The 27,341-nt window shown below is 40.9% G+C and overlaps 1 protein-coding gene and 2 non-coding genes across 6 annotated transcripts in view; 1 reads left to right on the plus strand and 2 right to left on the minus strand.

Annotated features, from left to right (window-relative positions):
- Positions 1 to 27,341, plus strand: part of SRBD1 (S1 RNA binding domain 1) — a 236,501-nt gene that overhangs the window by 81,125 nt on the left and 128,035 nt on the right. The window lies entirely within an intron of this gene.
- LOC112546197 (small nucleolar RNA SNORA76) lies at positions 1,851 to 1,985 on the minus strand. The gene has a single exon (XR_003089838.1). It is a non-coding gene; the product is annotated as a small nucleolar RNA SNORA76 (small nucleolar RNA).
- On the minus strand, positions 2,262 to 2,327 carry LOC112546196 (small nucleolar RNA SNORD104). Its single transcript, XR_003089837.1, has one exon. It is a non-coding gene; the product is annotated as a small nucleolar RNA SNORD104 (small nucleolar RNA).

Consider the following 27,341-nt stretch of genomic DNA (forward strand, 5'->3'; position numbering starts at 1 on the left):
AGTAAAGAACAGAATTGTCAGACATAGATAAATATAATTTGTTTCAGGGAAAATAAATAAGGTTTCTGTAAAGGGAAATCATGCCTCACCGATCTACAAGAATTCTTTGAGGGGGTCAACAAGCACATGGATAAGGGGGATCCAGTGGATGTAGCATACTTATATTTCCAGAAAGCCTTTGACAAAGTCCCTCACTGAAGGTTTTTAAACACAGTGAGCTGTCATAGGATAAGAAGGAGGGAAGGTCCTTTCATGGATTGGTAACTGGTTAAAAGACAGGTAACAAACGGCAGGAATAAATAGTCAGTTTTCAGAATGGAGACAGGTAACTAGTGGTGTCGCTCATGGGTCTGTACTGGGACCAGTCTTACTCAACATACTCATAAATGATCTGCAGAAAGGGTTAAACCAGGGATTGGCAACTTTTTCAAACCAAAGAGCCAAACTACATCAAAATTCAGAGCAAGCAGTCAACAAAGAGCCATATAAGAATGCCCATTTATGTGACTGAAAATATACAACTTAATATTATTAATTGACATGATGAGTAATAATAGCATAAATGATACAATGTACTCAGAGACTTTATTTAATGAGATTTCTGCTGCTGCATCTTTTTACACATTTCTTTGAAATTTACATCATAAGTAGTCAAATCCAGCTTCACGTACGCATTCAAGCTGTCTTCTTTCAATCTTATGGCAGGGGATTGGGAATGTGGGGGTGCAGGAGTCTGGGGCTTAGGGCCGGGAGTTTGGCTGTATAATGGGCCCAGGATGTAATGTCTGGGTGTGGGGGGGTGCAGGAGGCAGGGCAAGGTGCTGGGGGTGGGAAGTAGAGTATGTGGGAAGGGCCCTGGGCTCAAGGATTACCTGGGACTGGATTACTTTATCTACTCAGGTCTGGGCTGCTGTACCCAGGCAGCAATGGCTGGACAAGGAGCTAGACCAGGGTCACTGCAGCTGAATCGTGGCCTCTGCTCCTACACATGTTGCAGCAGGAGGTGGGGGGGGCTGCTGCTAGTCCTACCTGCAGTCATATGTGGGCCAGATCGCAGGGCTTGCTCCAGGATCGGGGCCGGGGACAGTACCCTGCCCGATTGTGGTCTTGTAGGCCCCAGCTCCTGCACACAGAGCAAGTCGCCTGCCACCTGGCCCGCCCTGGGAGCAGCCATGCAGCCACCCCCAGCTTCCTCAGAGCTCCATCTCTGGCACATGGCCAAGGCAGGTGCGCAGCCTGGCTGCAGCCCTAGCCCTGGGGAAACTGGTGGCAGCTACCTGGCTGCTCCTGGGGTAGGCAGCTTGCTCTGGGACTACATTGTGGCCTGGCTCCAGTTCCAGCAGATGGCTGGGGGAAAGCAGTGTTGTGGCCCAGGCCGTGTTAAGGACTGACTGCCCTCAACCCTATCTCTTTTGGGGATGTGGAGCCGCATCCCCCCCATCTTGCCCTGGGGCCCATGGTGACAGGTAGTCCTGCTGAGTGCAGAGGTGGAATAGGGATGTCTGGCCAGGAGGGAGGGTGCAGGAACTGGTTAGGGTCTTGATGGGATGGGGAATGTGTGTGAGTGGGATGGGGTATGGAGTCTGGGCATGAGAGGGATGGGGAAGCCATCCCATTTGGCCAGTGGGAGCAGGGGGAAAACCTCTATGCAGTGTGCATGTGCTCTCCTGTTCCCCTTGGGGCTTTCTCAACTCACCAGATCCTGCTCCCCACACACAAGAGAGAGACTGACTGACTGACTCCACAGTTCCAGGCTCTGGAGGCTGATGCCTTACTCATTAGACCATTCCCCCCTCCCCTTCAGTTTAATCATGGTCTTCAATTGAGCTCTCAGCATTGCCCTGATACCAACTTGTTCCTCACTCTTAAAAGCGCTGCTCGGGCTTTAGCCATGCAGCACCGGTTATGAAGAAGCTTTTCCTCTTGCTGTGCTGCTTAGTTGGCGAAGCCATTAGAGAGAGACTGTACCTGCTCAAAGGCACTGCCATGCAGCTCAGCAAGGAAACCAGCTCAGACATTTTGCTGCTGTTCTAGTAAATGGGGGAAGAGCGTTCAAAAGCACAGGTCAGCAGGTGCTGGGGCTGCTCTGGGCGGAGCTCTCAAGTGACTGCAGCAGGGCTCTGGCTGTCTCCGGTGGTGCCTGCGAGGAACAGACACCCCTTGAGGTTTTCAGCCTTAGTGCATGGGGCCCAGAGTCAGGCTCAGCCTGCACAGTGAGAAGAGGATCTGGGCGAAGCGGCCTGCGGGACCCAGTGCCAAGGGCTCAGACTCAGCTTCACTTCATCCACGTCAGAAGTTCTAACACATGTAAGGAGAATCATCATGACAGCCAGCACTGGCAGGTTGGACTTTCCCCATTGTGGCTGCTTCCCACCCTGGGCGGGACACCTCGGGTCCACCTTGATCCCCCTCCCCGCTGCCAGGGTGAATGGGCCACCCCAAGTCCCACCTGGACACTCCAACCCTCACTTCTCCTCATGGGATCCACGGAGATGACCCACTCCCATCTCCTGAAGTGGATGGGGGCCTGTCCTCTGCCATGCTTAACTCCCACACCAACCGAGAGAGGAAAAGGGGAATAAGGGCTGCAGTTACCGGTATTTATAGTTCAGGCACATCAACAGGTGCCGCCCCTTCCTGCCACCAACCAGTAAAAGGTGAGTTCTGGGACTCCAAATGGTTTGACATCAGTAGCTGGTTCTCATGCGGTCCAGCGCATGAGGTGGTGGGGAATGAGGAGGGGGCGGGGTTACATTGGGCCAACTTGGCCTGAAATGGGGTGTGCAGGCTGGCCATGGTCTGTCTTCATCTAGCCCTCCTGAGAAAATGGGTCTGGCGCTGTGCCCCTTAGACCAGGCTCTGAGGGGCTGAGATGACCTTAGCATCAGGGTCTTGGCTTGGAAGCAATCTGAGTTGAACATAGGGGAGCCTGGCTGTGCCAAGCCTGTGAGAGTCAGACAGCCATCTGGGACCAATAGGCGTTTGCTCCAATTTACCAACTCCAAACTCAACGATCAACCTCTGAGAAGCTGGGAAATATGCATTTTAATCGTCATGAACTTCAGGGTTATGACAACTAAATGAGGATATGCATAAATCCCAAATATTGAAATGCACAATAATACACTGACAATTCAGAATTCTGCTTCTTTGATAAATGATATTCTCCCAATGGGGTGGGATATGGCTTTCCTTAGATTTATTTCCTACTCATCGGGTGAAACTGGCGTAATACAGTTTCAGACCATGAGAGTTAGACAATAAGGAAATATGTGAGTAATTCTTCATACTAAAATGTATATATAGCTAAATGACTAACTTCTGTGCCCAGCTGCTATGTGCAGTCCTGTAATGACCAGTTACACATCCATCTGGTTACTTGCATGTACAATAACTGCAGCTGGGCGTGCATTTTTCTTACACACTTTGAAATTCTTGTCTTCTATTTTTAAAGCCATACATAATAATTTAATCCTGGGGGAATTTTGCAGTTGTTGCATTTGAAGCATAGTAAAATTGTAGAATTCACCAAGGACTGTTAATTTCGGAATTGTGTGTAGCGAGAACTTGGGTGAAATCCTAATCCCATTGAAGTCAATGGGAATTTTGTCATTGACTTCAGTGAGGACAGGATTTCATCCTTCGTTTTTATATTGGTGATACAAGAATGAAATATCTTGTCACTTCTACTAAATCTTGATATAATTTGGGTATTTTGGTTTATTTTTAAACATATCTTGAAGGAGACCAGTCAATCTTGTCTTCCATAGCTATGACCACTCTGATCAACTATTTATAAACATTAATGGTACCAATATGTGTAATAAAATATGAGCTATTAAAATACCAGGCCTTCAGCAATAACAGTTATATATTGCACATAGTTTTACTGAAATACTCAAGTTTTGAAAAGCAAGTTTTTTATTCAAAATGAAATCCCTGAGATTCCAGTTGGAAATGAAGCATATGAAATTTTCGTGTGGCTTTAAAAACTGTTTGGACATGGTTTAACAGTTTTTGATTTAAAAGAAATATTTTTCACTATTTTTATAACTAGCACACTTTCATATACCTAAGTCCAACCTAAATAACTGCAGGACCTCTCTTTTTTTTTAATGTAGTTTCTCTTGTAGAACTGTGTTTATTGACTCTAGATTAGGACTGGACAAGAGCCCAGAGACCGGCATATCTGGTCTTTAGGTTTTTTGATACAAATCAGCTTTTGTTGCCAGACCCAGTAAATATTTTTGATTATTTTATTAGTTTTATTGTGAATTCTTGCCAAAGATACAATGCGTTATACCTAAAACAGATGTTCTATTGAGATAAGTGTATATTTGCTTTAACAGAACCCAAAATAAAAATTAAACAGTGTGTTCAACATTAACATGACAGCTGATGAACTTCAGGATTTCATGGGTCTTTTTAGGTTAAATTAAATATCTTTGGGAAATGCATATGCAGAACACTGGGATTAGTTTTCTTTGGCCTGCTGTCCGTTCTGGGAATCGGTGAAGTGACAACTGTTTGACCGATATATGGGCTATGGTAGAACAGCTGTATCATGTTTTTTAAAATAAATTTAAAAAGCACAATTTTTATTTCTGCTTAAATGGATTCTTGATGAGAATACAAGCATTCCTGCAGGTGAAAATAATTATTTGTACATGTTGAAACTCTCTAGTTTGGCACTCTCGGGACCTGACCAGTGGTGAACCAGAGAATTTGCCCAACCACAGTAGGTCAATATTGTAGAGAGTGGGTCTCTTTTTATTTTTATTTTCTGAAGCTAATAAATGGAACAGTGCTTGCAATGCTGCTTAATATTGTGTGACTGTAGTGATACACCCTATATGCCTAGTCAAGGCTTATCAGCTCTCTTCTGTTAGTGTTGCTAAAAAAAAATATTGTATTGGCATAAGGAAATAAGTAGATAAAGCATAAAAACCATGCTTAATGGCATTACCACCACTTCCACTGCTTCTGACCTCTTAGAAGACATTTAGGGGTAAATTAGAGCTAAATAACAGCACAGAATACTGAGAACGAGGAGTGGTAGCTGTAAAGAAACTTTATCGGACTGTGGGAAACTTGGTCACAACCATGATAAGTAAACATTCAGCTAATTAAAAACATGTTGGATCACGGATATTGCTGGACCAGAGTGTGCCGGACTAGAAAGGTTCAACCTGCATAGTTATATTGAAGTGAACTTACAGTAAATTATTTCAACTCATGTTTAACACTAGTTTATGGCATGTGCTTTAGATTACTTGTGGGTGAAACGTCATCAGCAGATTAAGAATATAACCCATATACTTTGGTTTTTTGTATATTATCTCTTTGGCTCGTTGTCATTTTTATTGTTTCTGTTATCCTTGATTTTAAACACTTTGTCATTTCACCTTATCTTTGACAAAAAAAAATTCTATTATTATCTACTTGTACTGGGCTACTCAACTTTGGAAGCCCCGGGGGCCACAATGATACTGACAGCACATGCCAAGGGCTGCAACTTAAGTGTGGTTGCATATATTTTTGCATGTATATGCAAATAGCTTCTTTCACGGGCATGAATTAAAAAATTAATAAAATGCAATATTTACCCGATTCCCACCCATATGACAACACTTTTAATGAGCAATAACAGTCCAGGAATTTAACTGCTAAAACACATATCAACAGAAGACCATTATATTGACTTGCTGTTATGGAGTTTGTTCCCAGTGGAGGTCATGTTCTAAGGATCTCACCTGCAGACCACATGTTGAGCCCTGTGTAAACTCAAACCACACCATGGGCCACAAACAGTCTGCGGGCTGCATGCGGCCCACAGCCTGCGTGTTGAGTAGTCCTGTTCTAGTATTTGCATTCAAATGCTTCTACATTTTAGCAAGTTAAGCAAAATCCATAAAGTCTTGTTAAGCTCATTTATAATGCATTTTATTTCTTTGCTTTTAATATTTTAAATATCTCTCTAAAATTTTCTGCTGAGGTACAATAGGAGTTTCATAACTTTGAAGTTGGTTCTTAATGGTGAAAATTGATGAGAAAATATGTTCAATAGCAATTTAAGTTGATTTGTATTTTATAGGTGTCTGTACAAACTGCAGATTCCTCCTTTTGATTTTGTGATGTGTGTGTTTTTATGTTGCTGAATATCTGTTATACACTGTAGACTTGAACAGATGCTACTTTTAAGTTCTCTGATCCTCTACATTTCTAATGTTACACCCAACTTAATTCTCATTGCTTTTCTGCTTCATAGAACTCCAAGTTTATAGAGAGTCTAACCTTCAGATTCATATTATGATAATTAGGTTTCAAGGCAATGCAGGGGGATTAAGATGTTTGAGGTCTAGATGCAGAATACAGATTAGAACTACTTATAAAATGAGTTTGGTTAAGAGAAGCATTCAGTGATTATGCCAGGATTGGTCCTTAGTTCATCAGATATCCTCACTACTGTAACTCTAGATGTGAACTTGGGACTTGATTTACTTCAGCTCAGTTTTCTTTTTTAATGTGCCAATGAAAGAGGTACATGAAAGATAACTAACAGCAAAGCATCTTCTAAAGTAAAATGGTTGATATGAATCCCTTTTTAACACTGTCAGATGTTTCAGCTGGTTTGCATCCTTTTACAAGCTAGTGCTTGCTGCACTAAGGCAGTTTTTTCAAGTCAGTTGAGGGTATTGGAAAGGAAAGATGGGGGGAAATGCAAAATTTTACTCGTATTTCTGTCAAGCTACACTTTTTTCAAGTTATTATTTTGATGTTAGATAATATAACATTGATCACACCGTGTATGCAACTACACATAGATGCCTGTAGGAGCCAGAAAATGACCCAAAGCTGTTGTGCCACACAGGCATCATGAGGAATCTCTTTTGGGTCAGGGACTGCTCACAGGTGAGAAGCAAGTGTGAGCCTACAGGGGTCCAACCTAATAGATTTTGTGTGCCTAAGCTCCATGGTGCGGCAGTGGGAGGGGAGCGTGCGGGAGGGGCAGATGGGGAGCTGGAGTGCCAGCACAGGCTCCCCAGCTCTGGAGGATTTCCCTGAGCCTTGGGGGCAAGATCCAGGCAGGTTTCCCATCCCTGATGTAAGTGTGTGAACTGAAAAACAAACTGTCTTAAATCACTTAGCTGTTTGGTTTTTTTTTTTGTCAAGCCTTAACATAGACATACAAAATCCTACACAATAAATAGTATTTTGAATGGTAACGATGTGTGTATGTAGGGGGGAATTAAGAAATTAATAATTTTTAGCAGATTATATAATGTTCCCCATCCAAACTGTCTTCCAGCCTTTCTTTAAAGGGTTTCTGACTTCACATCAACAGGCAGCATTAATTTTAGCAGTAGTTTCATTGTAATCTTGTTTTAAGGAATACTCACTTTTAGCTGGGTTTATATTTGAGACCATCCTTTCACTTCTGGGTGAAAAGAGTGATTTTCTACAACTTTCCTTGCACTATATAGATGTGTCAAATAATGTTTGATTAAAATGTCAGACATAATCAGCACTAAGGTGAGGTTCTGAACTTCATGTGGAATAAACCTGCAGAGAAGAAAGGAGGTGCAGTGAGCCCAAATTGCTAGAACTCTGCAAATCCATGGATACAGTCCATTGTTTTCCATCTTTTCAGATTGCAAATTGGATTTGATTGCAAGTTTTTGATCCATGCAGGAGTCTAGAGCAGCAGTATTTAATTGGGTTGGGGAGCTGGTTGGGTTCTGAGGATCCACCCATGAGGCTGAAGCTCTGAGTCAGTGTGTCCCACATGGCGATTTAGCTCCAAGGTAGGGGAGAGAAGAGTTGGGGCTTGGGGCTTCTGCTCTGCTAGAAGCTAAGGGATCCGTGCTTTCCCCTGGGTGGCCATGGCCTTTCTGAATCAGTCTCATAGCCCTCCAGGAGACCATAGACACCTGGCTAAGAACTGCTGCTTTATAGAGTGATTGTGTAGGTGTAGATCCTTCTAAAAAGTGGTGTGTGGATGACAGCTTGAGTATAGTTCACTTATTGCAGATGTGTGCATCAGATGCATATCCAAATTTCAGTATCCACATAGGCCTCTACAAATTTAATCCCAGTGAATTGCAGAAGGCACTTTTAGACTCTGAACCTGACAATGTAAAAAAAATGAGGTTTCTCTTTCCTGGTTGTGTGTCATTTTAAAAATTTGCTGAGTAAACTAGGTGATAGTGCTGTTCACTCCTCTGAAGAAGAGCAGGCCAGTGAAAACAAAACAGCACAGACTCCAGAAAACCACCGGTTGAGCAGGCAAGCTGGGAGATGTGAGTTCTGTCTTTGATTGGAATTAATTAATTTGGCAATTTTAAAATAGAAACTTTTAAAAGGAGTGTTAACTGAAGTTGTGGAATGGGCCTTATAGCAATTGTGGCCAGTTTTGGTCTATGCGTCTGGGTCCTGTGCTTCCTGGCGGGTCTTTTGTGTGCCTCAGAGGCTCGTGGTGTCCCTGCCAGTGCCGAGGAGGCAAGGGTACCCCATTCCAAGAGCCCTGTTCACCATTGGCCAGTCAAGGGTTTGGAGGTCAGCCCCTTCAATAGTCCAAGAGTCCCTCTTTCCTTGCTGGCAGCCCACAAGCCAGTAGGATGGTTGGGAGGAACCTGGTCCCACCTACTTGCTCTGGGTTCCGGCCTAGGGCTCTATGTGGTAGCCCTGAGTGGGGCTGAGAGACCTGGCCCTTGCCCCACTGAATATCAGCTGCGCCCTGGGCCACTTCCCCAACCGCTCCCTGGCGTCTTGGAACAGGCCCCTTTAGTTTGCTGACTTCAGGGCTTGACTTCCGGTCAGCCTCTTCTCTGGTCTGTCCCTTTTCTTCTTCCCTTGCCTTGCCCAAGAGAAGGTTTTTAATTGTGTGTCCATAGGCCTTAACTGGCAGCAGGTGGTCTAATTAGGCTTCACTCCAGGCTGCCTCCAGATGGGCTTCAGGTGCCTGTCTGACTTATTGGCTGAGCTGCAGCCTATCCAGGGAACATAAACCCACATACCCAACTCCCCATGTACCTGCCTTTCACTAGGCTTCTGAAACCCCCTGCTACCAGGCTGCCACACAAGGTATAAGGAAGTATGAATTTTTTTAAGAACTCTGAATCTTTTGAAAGGAGAACAAAATCTAGTTAAGAAGTTTTTAATAGAGATTGATTGCTAAAATCTCTTAATTTAGAAATGAAGAGGTCCTGTTGACATCAATCTGAGGGCATGTCTACAATATGAAATTAGGTTGCATTTATATCTTTTAGCACCTGATTTTACAAAGCTGAAAGTGCATGTCCTCACTAGGCATATGAGGTCGATGGAGTATGTCCCCACTATCTTTGGCTCTAAAAGCTGCACTGTGCGTAGCCATCCCACAGTGCCTGCTGCCCGTTTGAATTTTTGGGTTAGGTTACTATTGTTGCTCATGGTTCTGGGTACATGTCATCAGCCTTCTATGATGCACTTATCTCCTTCCTCCTTTCTTGCTTTAAAGCAATATCATAGAATCATAGAATCATAGGACTGGAAGGGACCTCAAGAGGTCATCGAGTCCAGCCCCCTGCCCTCAAGGCAGGACCAAGCTCCACCTACACCATCCCTGACAGATGTCTATCTAACCTGTTCTTAAATATCTCCAGAGAGGGAGATTCCACCACCTCCCTTGGCAATTTATTCCAATATTTGACCACCCTGACAGTTAGGAATTTTTTCCTAATGTCCAATCTAAACCTCCCTTGCTGCACTTTAAGCCCATTACTCCTTGTCCTGTCCTCAGAAACCAAGAGGAACAAATTTTCTCCTTCCTCCTTGTGACACCCTTTTAGATATTTGAAAATCGCTATCATGTCCCCCCTTAATCTTCTTTTTTCCAAACTAAACAAGCCCAGTTCATGAAGCCTGGCTTCATAGGTCATGTTCTCTAGACCTTTAATCATTCTTGTCGCTCTTCTCTGTACCCTTTCCAGTTTCTCCACATCTTTCTTGAAATGTGGCACCCAGAACTGGACACAGTACTCCAGCTGAGGCCTAACTAGTGCAGAGTAGAGCGGCAGAATGACTTCACGAGTTTTGCTTACAACACACCTGTTGATACAACCTAGAATCATATTTGCTTTTTTTGCAACAGCATCACACTGTTGACTCATATTCAACTTGTGGTCCACTATGACCCCTAGATCCCTTTCCGCCATGCTCCTTCCTAGACAGTCGCTTCCCATCTTGTATGTATGGAACTGATTGTTCCTTCCTAAGTGGAGCACTTTGCATTTCTCTTTATTAAACCTCATCCTGTTTACCTCTGACCATTTCTCTAACTTGCTAAGGTCATTTTGAATGATGTCCCTATCCTCCAAAGAAGTCGCAACCCCACCCAGTTTGGTATCATCTGCAAACTTAATAAGCGTACTCTCTATCCCAATATCTACATCATTGATGAAGATATTGAACAGTACGGGTCCCAAAACAGACCCTTGAGGAACTCCACTTGTTATCCCTTTCCAGCAGGATTTAGAACCGTTAACAGCCACTCTCTGACTACGGTTATCCAGCCAATTATGCACCCACCTTATCGTGGCCCTATCTAAGTTATATTTGCCTCGTTTATCAATAAGAATATCATGCGAGACCGTATCAAATGCCTTACTAAAGTCTAGGTATATGACATCCACCGCTTCTCCCTTATCCACAAGGCTCGTTATCTTATCAAAGAAAGCTATCAGATTAGTTTGGCATGACTTGTTCTTCACAAACCCATGCTGGCTATTCCCTATCACTTTATTACTTTCCAAGTGTTTGCATACGATTTCCTTAATTACCTGCTCCATTATCTTCCCTGGGACAGACGTTAAACTGACCGGTCTATAGTTTCCTGGGTTGTTCTTATTCCCCTTTTTATAGATGGGCACAATATTTGCCCTTTTCCAGTCTTCTGGAATCTCCCCTGTCTGCCATGATTTTTCAAAGATCATAGCTAAAGGCTCAGATACCTCCTCTATCAGCTCCTTGAGTATCCTGGGATGCATTTCATCAGGACCTGGTGACTTGCTGACATCTAACTTTCCTAAGTGATTTTTAACTTGTTCTTTGTGTATCCTATCTTCTAAACTTACCCTCTCTCTGCTTGTATTCACTACGTTAGGCACATCTCCAGACTTCTCGGTGAAGACCGAAACAAAGAAGTCATTGAGCTTCTCCGCCATTTCCAAGTTTCCTGTTACTGCTTCTCCCTCCTCACTAAGCAGTGGGCCTACCCTGTCCTTGGTCTTCCTCTTGCTTTTAATGTATTTATAAAAGGTCTTCTTGTTTCCCTTTATGCCTGTAGCTAGTTTGATCTCATTTTGTGCCTTTGCCTTTCTAATCTTGCCCCTGCATTCCCGTGTTGCTTGCCTATATTCATCCTTTGTTAGTTGTCCTAGTTTCCATTTTTTATATGACTCCTTTTTTATTTTGAGATCGTGCAAGATCTCCTTGTTAAGCCAAGCTGGTCTTTTGCCATATTTTCTATCTTTCCTACACAGCGGAATTGTTTGCTTTTGGGCCCTTAACAACGTCCCTTTGAAATACTTCCAACTCTCCTCAGTTGTTTTTCCCTTCAGTCTTGCTTCCCATGGGACCTTACCTACAAGTTCTCTGAGCTTATCAAAATCTGCCTTCCTGAAATCCATTACCTCAATTGTGCTGGTCTCCCTTCTACCTTTCCTTAAGATCATGAACTCTATTATTTCGTGATCACTGTCCCCTATACTGTCTTCCACTTTCAAGTTCTCAACTAGTTCCTCCCTATTTGTTAAAACCAAATCCAGAACAGCTTCTCCTCTGGTAGCTTTTTCAACCTTCTGAAACAGAAAGTTGTCTCCAATGCAGTCCAGAAACTTATTGGATAGCCTGTGCCTCGCTGTGTTAGTTTCCCAACATATGTCTGGATAGTTGAAGTCCCCCATCACCACCAAATCTTGGGCTTTGGATAGTTTTGTTAATTGTTTAAAATAGGCCTCATCTGCCTCTTCCATCTGGCTAGGTGGCCTGTAGTAGACTCCTAGCATATCACCCTCGTTTTTTACCCCTTTTAGCTTAACCCAGAGACTCTCTACACAGCTATCTCCTACGTTCATCTCCACTTCAGTCCAAGTGTGTACATTTTTAATGTACAAGGCAACCCCTCCTCCCTTTTTTCCCTGTCTGTCCTTCCTGAGCAAGCCGTACCCTTCCATACCAACATTCCAATCATGCGTCCCATCCCACCAGGTTTCTGTAATACCAATGATATCATAGTTGTATTTATTGGTTAGCAATTCCAGTTCTTCCTGCTTATTACCCATACTTCTCACATTTGTATATAGGCATCTAAGATACTGATTTGATCTTGCCTCCCTGTTGTTCCCTGACCCTCCTTTCTCCTTGCCATTATAGGCTGTAGTCCCCCCCATTTCCAACCCATCTCCCAGTCCCGCACATGCAGCACTTACCTGTGGGCTTTGCTCACCTGCCCCCGACAAACCTAGTTTAAAGCCCTCCTCACAAGGTTAGCCAGTCTGTGTCCAAACAATTGTTTTCCACCCTTTTCCCCCTAGTTATCCAGGAAGTCGCCATAGCACAGCAAGTTACTCAGTTGCATGCTGCCATGTCAGCATTGCACACACCTAGCACGTTATGGTGCAATTTGTCCAGATCCGAGCCAGGAGCTGCAGGCTGTCAGTGAAATCAGATCCTTTGCTTATCTGTTGAGTATTCTCTTCATCTACAATGGCTTCCTCATTGTTTCCCATGGTTGCCTGAAGAGTCGCTTGGGGAGCATCCGTGAAGAGTCTCCCTCCCACTACAATCCTGTTTATAGAAGTGGGGTGTTTGAGGCTTTGACCCTCCTTTGTCTTCTGGTACATGTGCCTGAGCTCTTATTTTCATGTGGCACTGCTGGATGTCCCTGCTGTACCTTTTTTTCCCACAATGTCCTGTGTGATTTTGGCATAGACATTAGCATGCATTCTGCTGCTTCAGAGTTCTGCCTGCACAGATTCTTCTCCCCACACAGCATCAGATTCAGTATCTCCTGCATGCTCCATGCTGGGTCTTGTTTGCGACCCTGGGCATTCATGGCCAGGTGTGCTGCTGGACTTGCCACACTGGCCAAACAGGAAATGAAATGCAAAAGTTTATCAGGCTTTTCCTGTGTACCTGAGAGAGCAGCTGGCCAGAGTGGTCACATTCACCTAAACTCATAATTGTAGATCAGGCCTGAGAACCAGACATAAAAATAATAAATACAAGAAGTAGTAAAAAGCGGTCTAAATCTAATCCTAACTACTTACTGTTCCAGATCACCAGGGGATTAACTGATGAGGATATAGAACAATTGATATAAGAGCCACAAACCATTATTCCTATAGTTCTTCTCCTTTATATTTACTTCTGAGAAGAAAATCATGGTAATAATGATAAAATATGAAGCCAAGATCAAAAACATTTATTGTAAGTAAATCTCATCAGACCTTCACAAAGATCTTTAAAACGCACAGGAAAAAGTTGGAATTTCTGCAAAAATAGAATAGATTGTAAGCAAGTATCTTACTAAGCATACAACAGTGCATTCAAGGGCAGTTATACATACATGTTACAATGAAATATATTGCTCTCAAAGCCAGTATAAAAAAATCGGGTAACTATCATTCAAATAGCTCTATTTCAGAAAGAAGTCTCCATTTTCATAAAGATATTGGATTACAAATTTGGGGGACCAAAAGGCCACCCCATTTAATCACAGTTACATTTAATCACTGATCTGCTGGTTATTATCTAGAATCATAAAAAGTTAGAGACCTCAGGAGGGTCATCTAGTGCAACCTCCTGCTCAAAGCTGGGCCATAAAAATCTCCCTATGCCAACCCATTCCAATGCTTTACCACCCTCCAGTGAAATAGGTTTTTCCTAATATCCAATCTAGATCTCCCCCGCGAAAACTCGACACCACTTCCTCTTGTTCTATCATCTATCACCACTGGGAACAGCCTAGCTCCATCTTCTTTAGAGCTCCCCTTTGGGTAGTTGAAGGCTGCTATCAAATCCCCCCCTCACATTTCTCTTCTGCAGACTAAATAAGCCCAAATCCCTCAGCCTCTCCTCAGAAGTCATGTGCTCCAGCCCACTAATTATTTTTGTTGACTCTCAAATTTGTCCACGTCCTTTCCATAGTGGGGGGCCAAAAGCTGGATGCGGTACTCCAGATGTGGTCTCATCAGTGCCGAGTAGAGGGAAATAATCACTTCCTTTGATCTGCTGGCAGTTCTCCTAATAATGCAGCCCAATATGCTGTTAGCATTCTTGGCAACAAAGATGCACTGTTGACACATTCAGCTTCTCATTTACTATAATCCCATGGTCCTTTTCTGCAGAACTGCTGAAAGTATCTACAATGTCTACAAAATATTGCAAGTGAAGATTTCTTAGTGATAGTGCTTACTGTTTAGCACAACAGAAGTATGTCAGTCAGATCTCATGGGATTGGTTGGAATGATGGTTAGAGCTTTGGAAGGCATTCACTGAAAAAAACATAAATATGTGAGTAAATTGCAACAGTTTATTCTAGAAAGCTCAGAAAATCAGTCTAAAAAACTTGAAGTACCTGTATAATGCCTTCAACAAAGAATTGTTGAAAAGCCTTGCACAAAGTTAGGTAGTTAATTATTCTATGCATAAAAATGTATTTAATACATATGTAGTAATTATTTAAAACTATACAGTATTGAATTGAGCGTTCCACGAGGTGTTTCAATATTTTTAGTTTATCAACATAAATTGCTGTCCTCAAAGTTTTCTGTGTTGGCAATATCAATCTCTCTAGCCTGAAACCTGGCACTCAGTCTTACAAAAGATAATACTTGTTATTAAATTTGAAGACAATTAATTTGCTAGTTCTTATATTGTAAAAATGAAACAGAATTTGTCTATTTAGATGTCTTTTTAAGGATTCATAGATTAAAGACCAGCTTGTCTTTATAATAAAATGATTTAGGCTATTGGCTCATAATGTAGCTTCATGTCTAATCTGTAGTCTTTTCATAAAATGTGTAAAGGCAGACTTACATGAGATACTTTGTTGAATTTCTGTAGGATAACTAAACGAGTGTCTGGGCAGGGAGGTTCTTACAAGCTCCATGAATGACACTGTAAACATCCACAGCAGCAGAAGTTGATCAGTATACTTCTGATGCCTTCCAGACATGAGAGAGAAAGAGAGAAATAGACTTGGTGTGTGTCTCAGATACCACTGTGTGTTTTATTTCAGTTTGAAAAGGGTTTCATACTAGATGTCTGTAATGTCCAAAGTTTGTAATTGAAGGTGGTTATTGAGAATAATTCCTTGTTATGACTGTATTCTGGCAGTGTTGTAAGTGGAGTGAATGAGAAATGATCAATATGTCATTGACTGAGATTTGAAGGTGAGAAACACATTGAGAACAGATACAGAGAAACTCTAATAGTGTCAAACACTAAATTCAGTTGCAGGACCTTCTAGCAGGAGAAAAAAAAAATATATAGCACATGTTTATAGCAAAAAACAGAAGTGTTTGTTATGTGTAGTTAATTCACTAAGGATGAAATAAAATAAGTACTGTGAACAGAAAATGTCCATCTCACAGAACTAGAAAGGACCTTGAAAGGTCATTGAGTCCAATCCCCTGCCCTCATGGCAGGACCATGCACCATCCCTGACAGATTTGCCCCAGATCCCTAAATGGCCCCCTCAAGGATAGAATTCGTGACTGTGGGTTTAGCAGGCCAATGCTCAAACCACTGAGCTATCCCAGAGAGTAGGCCAAGACATTCTAATGCCACTAATGGCATTAGGCTCTTCAGCCACTAGGGTAAGAAGAAGCCCATGGTTTTGCCATGTAAGATAGCATCACTAAGATGCTGCATGGGGGATTATAGATGCTGTACTCCGCTAAAATGTGTCACAGGCTCCATTCTGGCATGTGCATGCTCCCCTCAAACCACTTGGAGAAAAGTTTAATAAAATCTGAGGTAAACGTTTACTTCCTCAAATCTTGGAGAACTGTAGAATTCTAGGCACAAATCACCTGGTTACTCTGGTACATTAAATCTTAGTTGCCATGAGTTTAAAAACAACCATTTGAAGGCCCTGTGCTTGCAAGTTCCAGCGCTTTAAGCCCAATCCTGCAAACATACAAATGACTAGTCCCAGTGGAGTCAATGTATTATTCAGGTGATGTGTACAAATGTTTGCTTATGGGATTGGATTCTGGATCATTATTTTCATTCAGTTATAATGATCTTCAGGCATTATTTTGGGCTGAAATGTCATCTTCCTTGTCTCAGTGCAATGGTCATTTTATAGTACCAATCTTCCAACAAGACAAGTGTGGATGAATGGTGGAGTGGGGAAGTGTCCTGGACCATTTTTAAAGTGGCTTTTTTCCCACACTTTCCAGTTAAAAATGAATTATAAACTTAATGCTTTACATGGGCTTATTCCTCAGTAAGGGTGAGCTCTTTTGTCATGTTTGAAAAAGATGGGTTCGTAACACTTTGTTTTCATAGAATCCTAGAATCCTAGAAATGGAAAGGAACTCGAGAGCTCATCAAGTCCAGTCCCCTGCCCTCATAGCAGGACAAAGCACCATCTAGATCAGTGGTCCCCAAAGCGGTGCCTGAGGGTACCATGGTGCCCGCTAGGGCATTTAAGTGCGCCCGCGGAACAATCTGGGCCGGCCCTGCCCCCGGGCGCATGGCACATGTGCGGTGCCGGCCCTAGGCGCATGGCGCATGGGTGGCCCCTACCCTGGGCGCGTGGCACATGCTATTGCTGGCCCCGGGTGCGAGGCGCATGGGCAGCCCCTGCCCTGGGTACGTGGCTCCGCCCCCGGGCACGCAGCACGTGCGCGGCCCCGCCCCCGGATGCGCGGCGTGTGTGTGACTCCGCATCCGGCAGCCCCAAAAGTTTGGGGACCACTGATCTAGATCATCCCTGATTTGTTTGTCTACCCCGCTCTTAAATATCTCCAAAGATGGAGATTCCACAACCTCCCTCAGCAATTTATTCCAGTGTTTGACCACCCTGATAGGAGGTTTTCCCTAATGTCTAACCTAAACCTGCCTTGCTGTCATATCTCTCCCCTTAGCTATCTTAGCTGAATTGCTGCTTTCATCTTAAAGAATGTGCAACTCCTTTTAATTGTGAACCAAAGGCCTTGAACACATCAAAGACATTTAAAAAAATGCTGTATATGACTATGATTTGAAGAACCTCCGCTCACCTACTGGTTTTGTATTTGCAAATAAGTGCTAGTGCATTTTACATGTGGAAGTCTGTCTGTTTTGTTTGCAGGCCTCAAAAGATAATTAGACATCTCTGAGCTGTGAAATGCATTGGTCAGTGTCTTTCATAGACTGGTGTAGAAATTGAGGTTTCTTTTCAAAATCAGACTTTGTTTTGAATTATTTGAAGGCAAAAGGTACTTTTAATTATAATGGATTGTCTGTATTTTTCACATTTACATAACTAAAAAATGGCTAACTTAAACTTATAGACAGAGAGAGATCATTTTCCCCCTCGCAAACAAAGCCTTGGAACTAATCATAGCTTTATGGTGGTAGATTTCAGCCCAGAAACTTTTTCAGAGAGTTTATTAAGGGATATTAAAATAGACATTTAAAATTAAATCTTTCACTTTATGCCAATTGTAGTAACATAATTCGGGAAACCTTATCATGTGGATTCTCCACAATCTGAAGGAACAAATTATTCTTTTAAATGTACTAATTAGTTTTTAATAGTTACTTTTTCATTCTGTTTTTTTAGCAAAACTTCTGCAATTTACAAATGTAGTTTGTTTCAGATTTTTAATTTTAATGCTATCATGCTTAGAGAAATATTAACATAATGAAAGTTATATGTGCATAGGCTCTCAGTTGGTGTGTACTTCTGTATGTAACTCAGAATTTAAAAAAATCCTTTGTTTTACACGGTGGGAGGATGAAACAATGGTAAATGTTAGGCTGCCTAAGATGTAACCCACTTTTGTGTGAAGATGTATTGGATTCAGATCAGCATCTGTTACTACAGACACCCAGCAGATGTGCATGATATCAGCCAAATTTAAAAAAACAACAACAATGACAGTGAGTAGCACTAGAGCAGACATGAAGGAAGCCTGGAGGCCTAAAAGTAAAAATAAATTATAATTTAAGAGTAAAGCATCAAGTCTTTTTCTGTGGTTCCAGAGACATCTGAGTAAGTCTCTCTGCATTTAGATCCATTCCTCAGGAAAGTAATGTAGGGAAAAATAATTCTTAAACTCATCAGTCAAGATTTTGCCTTGAAGGTTGCGGTGATTTGGCCATTACTTCAGCTTTGTGTATTTAAAATGAAATATTGATATGATTTTAACTTGAATTCTGAGCCTGATGCTGCTTATCTTTTTGCCATCATAGTGAATATCAAACATTATATACTAGATTGTTACCTTTTTTTGTTTTCATATAACTGGTTCTAGATGTACATCCTTCTAATTACTTGTCATGTTAGTAAATTATATCCTGCAACTTTCTCTGCTGTAGGTAATATATTTTTATCCCATACTGCTTTATTGTCTGTATTGAATTATGTGATTCACCTCTGAGAAACACTAGATGGTGCTTCAACACATCACATTTCCATTAAACAGCAGCAATTTACTTGACAGACAAATAGGACACATTTTTATGCTAAGAAATGCCAACATGGGCTATCCACAAGCTACAATATAAGAATCCATAAAAGCCATGTGAGAGAGGTTTTTTTATTTAAATTAAGACAATGAAATTTGGACTTTGAGCAAAGATACTGAGGTAACCAATCAAAAAGTATTCCAATATGTGAATTTAATAATGTCTCCATAGAGGACTATTGGATGTAGTCAGTTTTTATAAAAATATTTTGAGTCAGAGGATAAAAACAGGAGGCTGTTCGTGTATGAAATGGAAAAAAGCATAATTTTCCAGAGGTATATTACCTATAAGAGAGGCAAAAGATAACCTCAAGATCAACACTTGAAGAATTAACCATACCTTTTACCATATTATATACGATTTTCCTCCTACCCATGACCCCAAAAAAATGTATCAAAGCTTCTCTGTAATATCTTTCATTAAACTAAAGATCATAGAGTTCAGGGCTTCTCTGTGATCTTCTTGTATGAATCCTAAAACTGCTGGGGTTTTCCTTTTGTGAAGAGTCCCAGATACTCCACAGAGCTCCAATAGGTAGCACTGAAAAGTATTGTGTGGCATTGTATTTCTTAAATAAAGCAAAAAGATTAAGGTGATTTCAATGGATAGCATAATGAGATCAAATTGTATTTAAAAAGTAGTATAAAATCTGATCAGAAAAGCAAAGCTACAGGACAGCATTTTTTAAAAATCAAGGCTATAGAATCCACACCAGAATCCTTATTGGGCTCCTTCCAGAATATTTAGGATGAGTATTAAAGAAAATGACAGTTGCTGGAGGTGCAACTTCCTAAGAGACTCTTTGATCCATATGTTGTGGTCTTGTCCAGTTATTGCTCCACTCCGTGGTCTAAGTCTTTATGAGAATTAACATTACATTAAGCACCAACCTTTGGTCCAGAATAAATAACTACATTTTAGCTATTTCCTTCACTCTGAATTATCTGGCCCCCAAACAAAAACAGTTCCTTAGGGCAGCTATGGCAACTAAAATATATTCTTACAGCCTATCTCGATATGTTCACTCCTACCATACAACACTAGATAAATGCATAGTAGGATCTGACAGAATTAGGGTTCCTCTGTGAAATTCATTAACAAATTAATTAGTTCAAGACCTAGTTTCTTATTTTAAGTAAATAAAGATGGATCTCTTGCATAATATAGCCAATAAAGAGGTTTTTGGACAGGCTTCTTATTTTTCCTGACTCTAAGGAGAGATCAGTATGGGCTCCATTTATTTTACTTTGTGCTGTTTGGCTGCTCAAGGCTCCATCCATCCTCTTTCTCTCTCTCTCTTTCTTTCTCTTTCAAAATAATTCGTATTGCTATACTGAAAATCCTTGCTAATGCAAGTAGACCTATTAAATTTTAAATAGTTACCTGTTCTTTATGCACTAGCAGGCATATTTCTCAGGGAAAGGACAAGGGGAAACCAGGTTCCCCTCTGTTTTTGGTTTAGGGGACACTGGGAGGAGTTGACTGTAACTGTAGCACACAAACTACTTGCTGCAAGCCACCCACCTCTCTCCCCCTTTCCTTTGAGCTGTTACCAATCATATCCGATGTGAAGCAACGGGCACCTTTTCAGCAATCCATGTTTTTTTCAGGCTTGTTCATAATTTATAGTTATTTGTACGAGTAAGGACTGTGCAATACAGCCACTCAATTAAGAGAGGGCTGTTTATGCTGGTGAGGATTTGCCAGGGTCGAGCTGTACTGTATTGTTTGGAAGTGTGCTATGTTGCTGCAAGGCCATTTATAATAGACAGTTCTTCCCAACAGGCATAGTAATAAAAATAGGCAAATCAACAGAGGCTCTTTTCCTGCTCCTGAATTGTAAGAAATGCCTGCCATTTGTCATACAGGGTCTGGTTTGAGGCTAGCTATGGAAGAGACCGATTCTCTCCCTATATGGGAAACCACTCCAGTGTAGGTCACCAAGCTGATGGTGTTTCGGCTGGGATCCCCCTGCTTTATCTGCTGATGAGCAGAACGTGGCTAGTAAAACACCTTCTGCTCTGAAACTTGCGTCTCCTTTTGTTCTATTGACTTCTGGAAAGTCCAACTGCTGTCCCAATTATTTTGTGAACTCAGAAGGATGGTGATGGGCATGCTGGGTGGGGTTCAATACACTTAAAGGGCTTTGATAGACTCAGTGGTTAAATTGATTAACTGAAGGGCAGAATCTATTTTTTATTTATTTATTTTGAGATTAACTGATTTTAAGATGCTTAGAATATAGATAAGTGCATTTTTAAAAATAGTTTGCATAAATATATACATCTGAAACCTGACCATTAACACTTTGCATTCCCCTCGTGTTTGTCTTCTCTTCATCAGAGACTACCTATTCTAATTGTTTGGGTAGCTTTTATAATATGGGAATCTTTTTTGGCCCTGAGCCTGAAAACACCTGTGAATGTGTATCTCTTGTCAAACATGATTCTCCCTGTGAAATTATTGGGACTAATCTGTTGCACCAAGCTCAGAACGTTTGAAGGTTTTTCAGGACCAGGGCCTTGAATTGTAAAAGTAATACAAGGTGTATCATTCTTTGGACGTGTCATGTTTTGAGATGGAATTTTCAGGCTTTTATTCATAATGTCAACTCTGTGGCCCTTTGAGTACTTCTCTCCCCCTCTTTCAATTAAGATTAAGTAATTAATATTAATTGACTAATAATTGGTAATGTTTTTAGAACATTTAAAATGCTCTATACATGCTCTTTTGTGTGAATGTTCATATATCCTGTTTGGAAGGGGCTTTTTAAAAGAGTGATGTATTTTCATAGCTAATACTAAATGAAATTCATAAAGCTAAAGAAAAGTTAAAATTGAAGCTTTGCACTGGCAGCATTCTTTAGTTATCCATTTGTTCAGGCAAGGCAGTTTATTAATGAATTATCCTATGTTTCCTTTCCAGGCAAAATGAGTGGAGGGGATTGAAAGAAAAATGACTAAAATTCCATCTCTAAGATTCTGCTTTATAACAGTACTTAACACTGAAAATAAAAGTCAAATAGATGTATAGCTTTAGGGAGATGATTAATTTGGAAGTAGAGTTTAGATATAAAAGCTTGCATAAGCATTTTCAACATAGAGAGGGGCTTCAAGTCAAATTACCTTAACAAGTGTTGACAGAACCTGTTTTCACAAACTGTCAATAAAAACAATAAGGGCACATGCAGGTAACTGTCACCTTTGGGCTCAAGAGGTGCCATACTAGGCCTTCACTTTTCACTACGGACTTGGGATGTTTATTCCTCCTGGGGTGAATTCATAGCACCAGCTTTGTTCTGATAACAGCATCTGGCACTAGATTGATTTAACAGACTATGAGGTTTGCTCTTTTCAGATATGCACTCATACGGCAGCTACTGTGTAGCTCTGACATGGCCACACGCTGCTGTTGTTTTTTCTGCCTCCTAGCACCATATGTGAAGCTAAAGCTCTTTGACACCTGCCATTTGGACCCTTTTCATACTGAAAAATGTCATCATTTTCAGACAAGATGAAGACAGATATCTGATCGTTCTCTTTACAGGGATGTGCTGAGGGCTTAGTTCATAGATGAATGAATAGAGACTTCTAGTGACATAGTTGTACAGTTTGTTGCATTAGTTTAGTAAGCTAGTGGAGGTCTTGCTTAGATTATGGGTTTTTAGACTTGCATCTGAATGAGAGAGGATTACTAATCATATTTAATTCTAATATTAAGGAATATTATTTATTAATTCTATTTAATTATGCTGGTAGTAAATAAAAATTTTACATAAAATCTTCTCGCTATTTTTAACACGGCACAAAAAATTCTTGCAAATAGGAATGCTAATTGGAAAAAAAAAAAAATGAGAAAATCCAGAATTACTTTTTTTGTAAAGTAACCATTGGAAGTTTTTATCTAGAAGACTTTCAAATTGTTCAGAATCAGAAGTTTCTATTTTCCAAACTTTCATGTGTTTTTTCAGGAAAGCCTGTTTGTTAATGCAGGTGTCACAAGTGTCAGCCATGTTGTTGAAATCCATTCCATATTAACAAAGACGAGATCACATTGCATGTCTTAGAGCAAAAGTGCTTAAATACTTAAAATACTGTTTTAAAAAAATTATACTTATGTACATTACAGGGTACTATTAGAATGTAAAAATCAAAGGTTTGGCTTCACTCTGAGGTGCAGGACAGCAAGAATTGGGAATGATGTGCTTTTTAAAAAAATGTGTTGAAGTTGTCCTGTCAATTTGGATGTGAGTGGAGGTAAGAAAAGTGAAGAGAATTATTTCAGTAATGGAGTTCTGCGGCATGTTAATTCTTAAATATCTCTGTCATGCATGCGCAGAGGTCTGACTGCAAACATTTTGTAATTAAGCTCTCCCTGACTTCCTTGGTTACCTCTTAATTTATTATAAAATAGGTTTTCAACACCACTGAAGAATGAGAGACATTCTTAAACATCTCCAGTGTTTGAAGTCTGAGTTATTTTAAAAGGTTTCAAAATTAACAAGATAAATAAAATTAGACAAAAATTAGACAAACTCACCTCAGTTTGAAATTCCTTTAAGCGTAATGCTTCTCCTCATCTTATATATACACATTAAAGTTCTGTAGCAAAGCATAGCTTAAAACTCCTTTAACAAGGATGTCAGAAAACTGCAAGACATGACATATTGTCTGACAAAATGTTATTTTTAGATATGCTATCACCAGTGATTTGAAGCTTTGATCCAAATTCATATTTAGGTTTAGCCACCAAACACAATATGCTCCTGGTGTAAATAAGCTTCATTCCATTGGTTTTTGGGTCCCCTTATGCCAGGGCTCAGGCTCTAGAAAAACAAGTTATATCTCCAGTATGTCACCATCCTTGCCTGGAGTTTGATTGGTGTGTGTGTGTGTGTGTGTGTGTGTGTGTGTGTGTGTGTGTAATATCATATACTAGCACATTTATTTTGATTACCTTGTATTAACTCTGTTTTCCAGAGGAAATTCAAAAGAAGTTGCCTGTATTTGAAAGGGCATATTTGTTTCAAAATTAGATGTCTAAATACTCAAAATCAATACAATTTTACTAATGTGTTGAATGCTTCCAGTTTAAATTGTTCATATGACTTAAAGCCAGGTGGTGTTATGTAGATGTGTTTTTCTCCCTTTGTAGGTAATTAATTGTTTATGTGAAAAGAGAGACTGTCATGTTTTTTTTTCTTGTATAGTCTGTACTTTATATCTACCATAGTGCTTCTTTTTGTAGTGAAAATTTTCAATTACAGGCTGATTTAGGAGAATTCAAAACATTATTAGGCAAGAATATGAAATCAACTTTGAAGTTCTCCCTATTTTCCTGTTAAAACTTGTTGAGAATAGAATTTTCAAGGAATGCATTGAAATCAATCCTCTCTTCATAGGCATGCAGAATGAATATATTTTGAAATTGTAACATTCTTTTCTCTAATGCAACATAAACAGGTTCCTTTGTTTTAATGCAAAAGTACATTTGTAAATTAATATTTACAGTGCTTAATATATAGAATGTTCAAAGATGTTGATTGATCTCAAGCTGCAGATTTATGTCTGGATGAAGAAAACATTTGAGTAGACTGAAAGTGCCTTCTTCTAGGGAAGAATGTTTATTTTCAAGCACTAGAAAGAGTGAATGAGTACTAGGGAGTTATTTTTAAACATTTTGCTCTGTTTCAAATATGCTTTTAAAATTACAGCACAGTCTTGAGTGTCTGAAAGCCGTTATCACAAGGGTGGAGGTACATTTAGAAAAACATAACCAAGGTTAGCATTCTGAAAAATAGGCAGAGATTTCAGTTCCCAATCTCTAGCCAAAGGAGGCTGAACATGTGAAATGAAGGTCATATATCTGTAGTCTCCAGAGCCTGAAAAGGGAGTCTGATGAGTGCATTGTACAGATTTCAGCCTTTGCCAATTAATGGAGTCATATGTTGACTTTGTCAGATTGTAAAGTGCTGTAGCAGTTTAAGGAGAGAAGCAAACATTAAATATGGTAGCATATCCCATTTGTATGTGAAGATGATGTCAATCTAAAATTTCTGAGAAATAATTTTTATTTGAAAATATAGACCAGTGGAAGATTTATCTGGTGTTGCTCAGGTTCTTAACGCAAATAGTTTTGTTTTTTCTTCATTTAAATCATTGTTCTGGGTAAGGCTGAGAATGAGGGGGTAAATATGCAGGCTGTCCCTGGGAGAGAGGACAACTTCTGCCCTCTATCACTGCAATAGCCAGACGGGAAGCGCCTGTCTGTAGTTGTTGCAGCGGGCACAGCGAGGAGAGGGGTACATGTGTCATGGCTGGGGGATGACAGACACATAGACAAACAGATACACAGACAGACAAACTCTCTGAAACATATAGTGCAGTGGGTCTCAAAGTGTGGTTCGTGGACCATTAGTGGTCTACGGCCGCCTCGCAGGTGGTCTGCGGCTTGAGCTCAGCCCTCCCTCCTCCCCCATGAGGTGGGGAGACTGTGCTGCCTCCAAGCTACATGGGGGAAAAGGAGAAGGGCTGAGCTTCTCTCTACCCTCTGATGGAGAGCGGCAGAAAGGCTTTCCCCACAGCTTCCATTGGCTGGTGCTACCTGGGCAGCAGTTTTAGCGGCGCTTGGGGGGGAAGCTGAAGCTTGAGTGCCGCACTACTGTCAGGAGCCCTCGAACACCGCCACAGCCCGGCATCCAGCGCTGCCTGTGGGGAGCCGGCTCTGCTAGACTGGAGATTGGCATCCGCCCTCCCCAAACAGCACCGTGGTATCTGCCTGTGGGGCCTGCCCCCTCCAGGTACTGCTGAGGGGAGGCACTGCGCTAGCCACTGGAGAAGTCCTGGAAGTAGCAGGGCTGGGGAAGCATGCAGAGGAGCCTTTCCCATGAAGGTCCACAAAATCCACTAGCTCCAGAACCCCAGAAAAGTAAATCTGGCCTATGGGAAGCCCTGAACCTCAGTCCTCGCTGTGCCTTCCCCTTAGCCCATGGGACTGGAGCACCAGAGGAGTGAAGGGTCTGAGTTGGGACCACATCAATGAGGGGGGGGGGGTTGGAAGTGTTTTTTTGCTTCTCACTTGTGTGGTCCCCAAGTGATTTTTTTTCTGTGGGTCAGTGACCCTGAAAAAAAGTTCCCTACCACTGCCATAAATAAAACATTGAAACTTTTTTGTTGGACATAAATTAATATTTTACTTTAAATAAAGTAAAGTTTGATAAACTAACATGAGAAAGTTTAAAATGCTTGTTTACTTTGTTTACTAATTTAAATTAACCCATTCTCCCTAGCTGCAGCACTAGCAAAATGGCTCGGGCATAATTATGTAAGTAACGGTGAATTTCCATTAGCAACTGATGGTCCGCGGAAAGATTTGCATTCAGCCAGATGATCCATGGACCAAAAAGTTTGAGAACCATTGACATAGTGGATAGCTCTCCCTTTCTCCATTTCTGCCTCCTGCTGGCTCAGTGAGGTTGTAGCTGTCCTGGTCCCTATCTCTGGTCCCTTGTCATTCCCTATGGTCATTCTACAGTATAACTGTCCCTCCTACAGAACTCCTCCCTTTCCATTTTATGAGGAACAATTGAATTCCAGGCACATCCCATTGTGGTCCTAGCTCTTACTGTTTATCAGGAGTTCTTGAACAAATGGCTTCACAGATGGATGGACAGACAGATACACATTTCTAAAATATATAGTAAGTTGAGAGAGGGACAGCTCAGGCCCTACTTGAGCACTCAGAGCTTCAGGGAATGATTTGAATTTGCAAGGAATGCAGGGGTTGTCCATTTTGGGCTTCTCTTGATTAAATAACATTTTTACTAAAGGTAAATACTATAGGCCAAATCCTGCTCTGTCACACTGGAACTCGAACCGTAATTCAGATTAATTCCAGTTTCTTCACTGGAATCTCTGCAAGTCTGAATGTTGTAAAGGAGGCCAGACGCTCAGCTCTCTCTGTGCAGCACATGAATGCTTTTGCTCTTTAAAGGAAAATACATGCTGTCATTAAATCTGTAACATTTATAAAGTCTTAGGATTTGCAATCAGCAACAATAAGGCAAAAGTTTACGGTTGCTTCATTACTATACAGAACAAATGATGGGAAAATTCAGTTTTAGAAATGGTAACGAATATATATTTGAAGTGTGATTTTGTTAAGCAAAGAGTATTTGGCTTTAGTCTTAGAGCTGTTAACTTCATTGTGTGGGAGTCCAAGAGTTGTATATTTCAGGATTATCCCCTTCGTTAGCTTGATTTATTTATGGTTGCAGCTTTTATGAAGTATATTCTTTATTAACAATTGTAACATTATACAATGATTAGGCAAGTTAGAAAACTTCCTGCACGATGGAATCTACTATGCAGGGCTAAAGTACCTTGCAGCAAAGAATGAAAATATTAAACATTAGCTAACTTCTGATGACTTTTTGCTATAAGGGTAGAATAGGGAAACTATTAGCTTCAAAATTATGGCAAATGATACCTAATAATGTTACTGTATCCTTACATGTTATACATGCAACTCAAGCCAATATATGTACAAATATGTCAAAATAGTAAAATATTTTTAAAAATCATTCTATATCGGGGAAGGTTCTGTAAAATTAG

The sequence above is a fragment of the Pelodiscus sinensis genome, chromosome 3 (genome assembly GCF_049634645.1).
Source record: "Pelodiscus sinensis isolate JC-2024 chromosome 3, ASM4963464v1, whole genome shotgun sequence".
NCBI classification, from domain to species: domain Eukaryota; kingdom Metazoa; phylum Chordata; order Testudines; family Trionychidae; genus Pelodiscus; species Pelodiscus sinensis.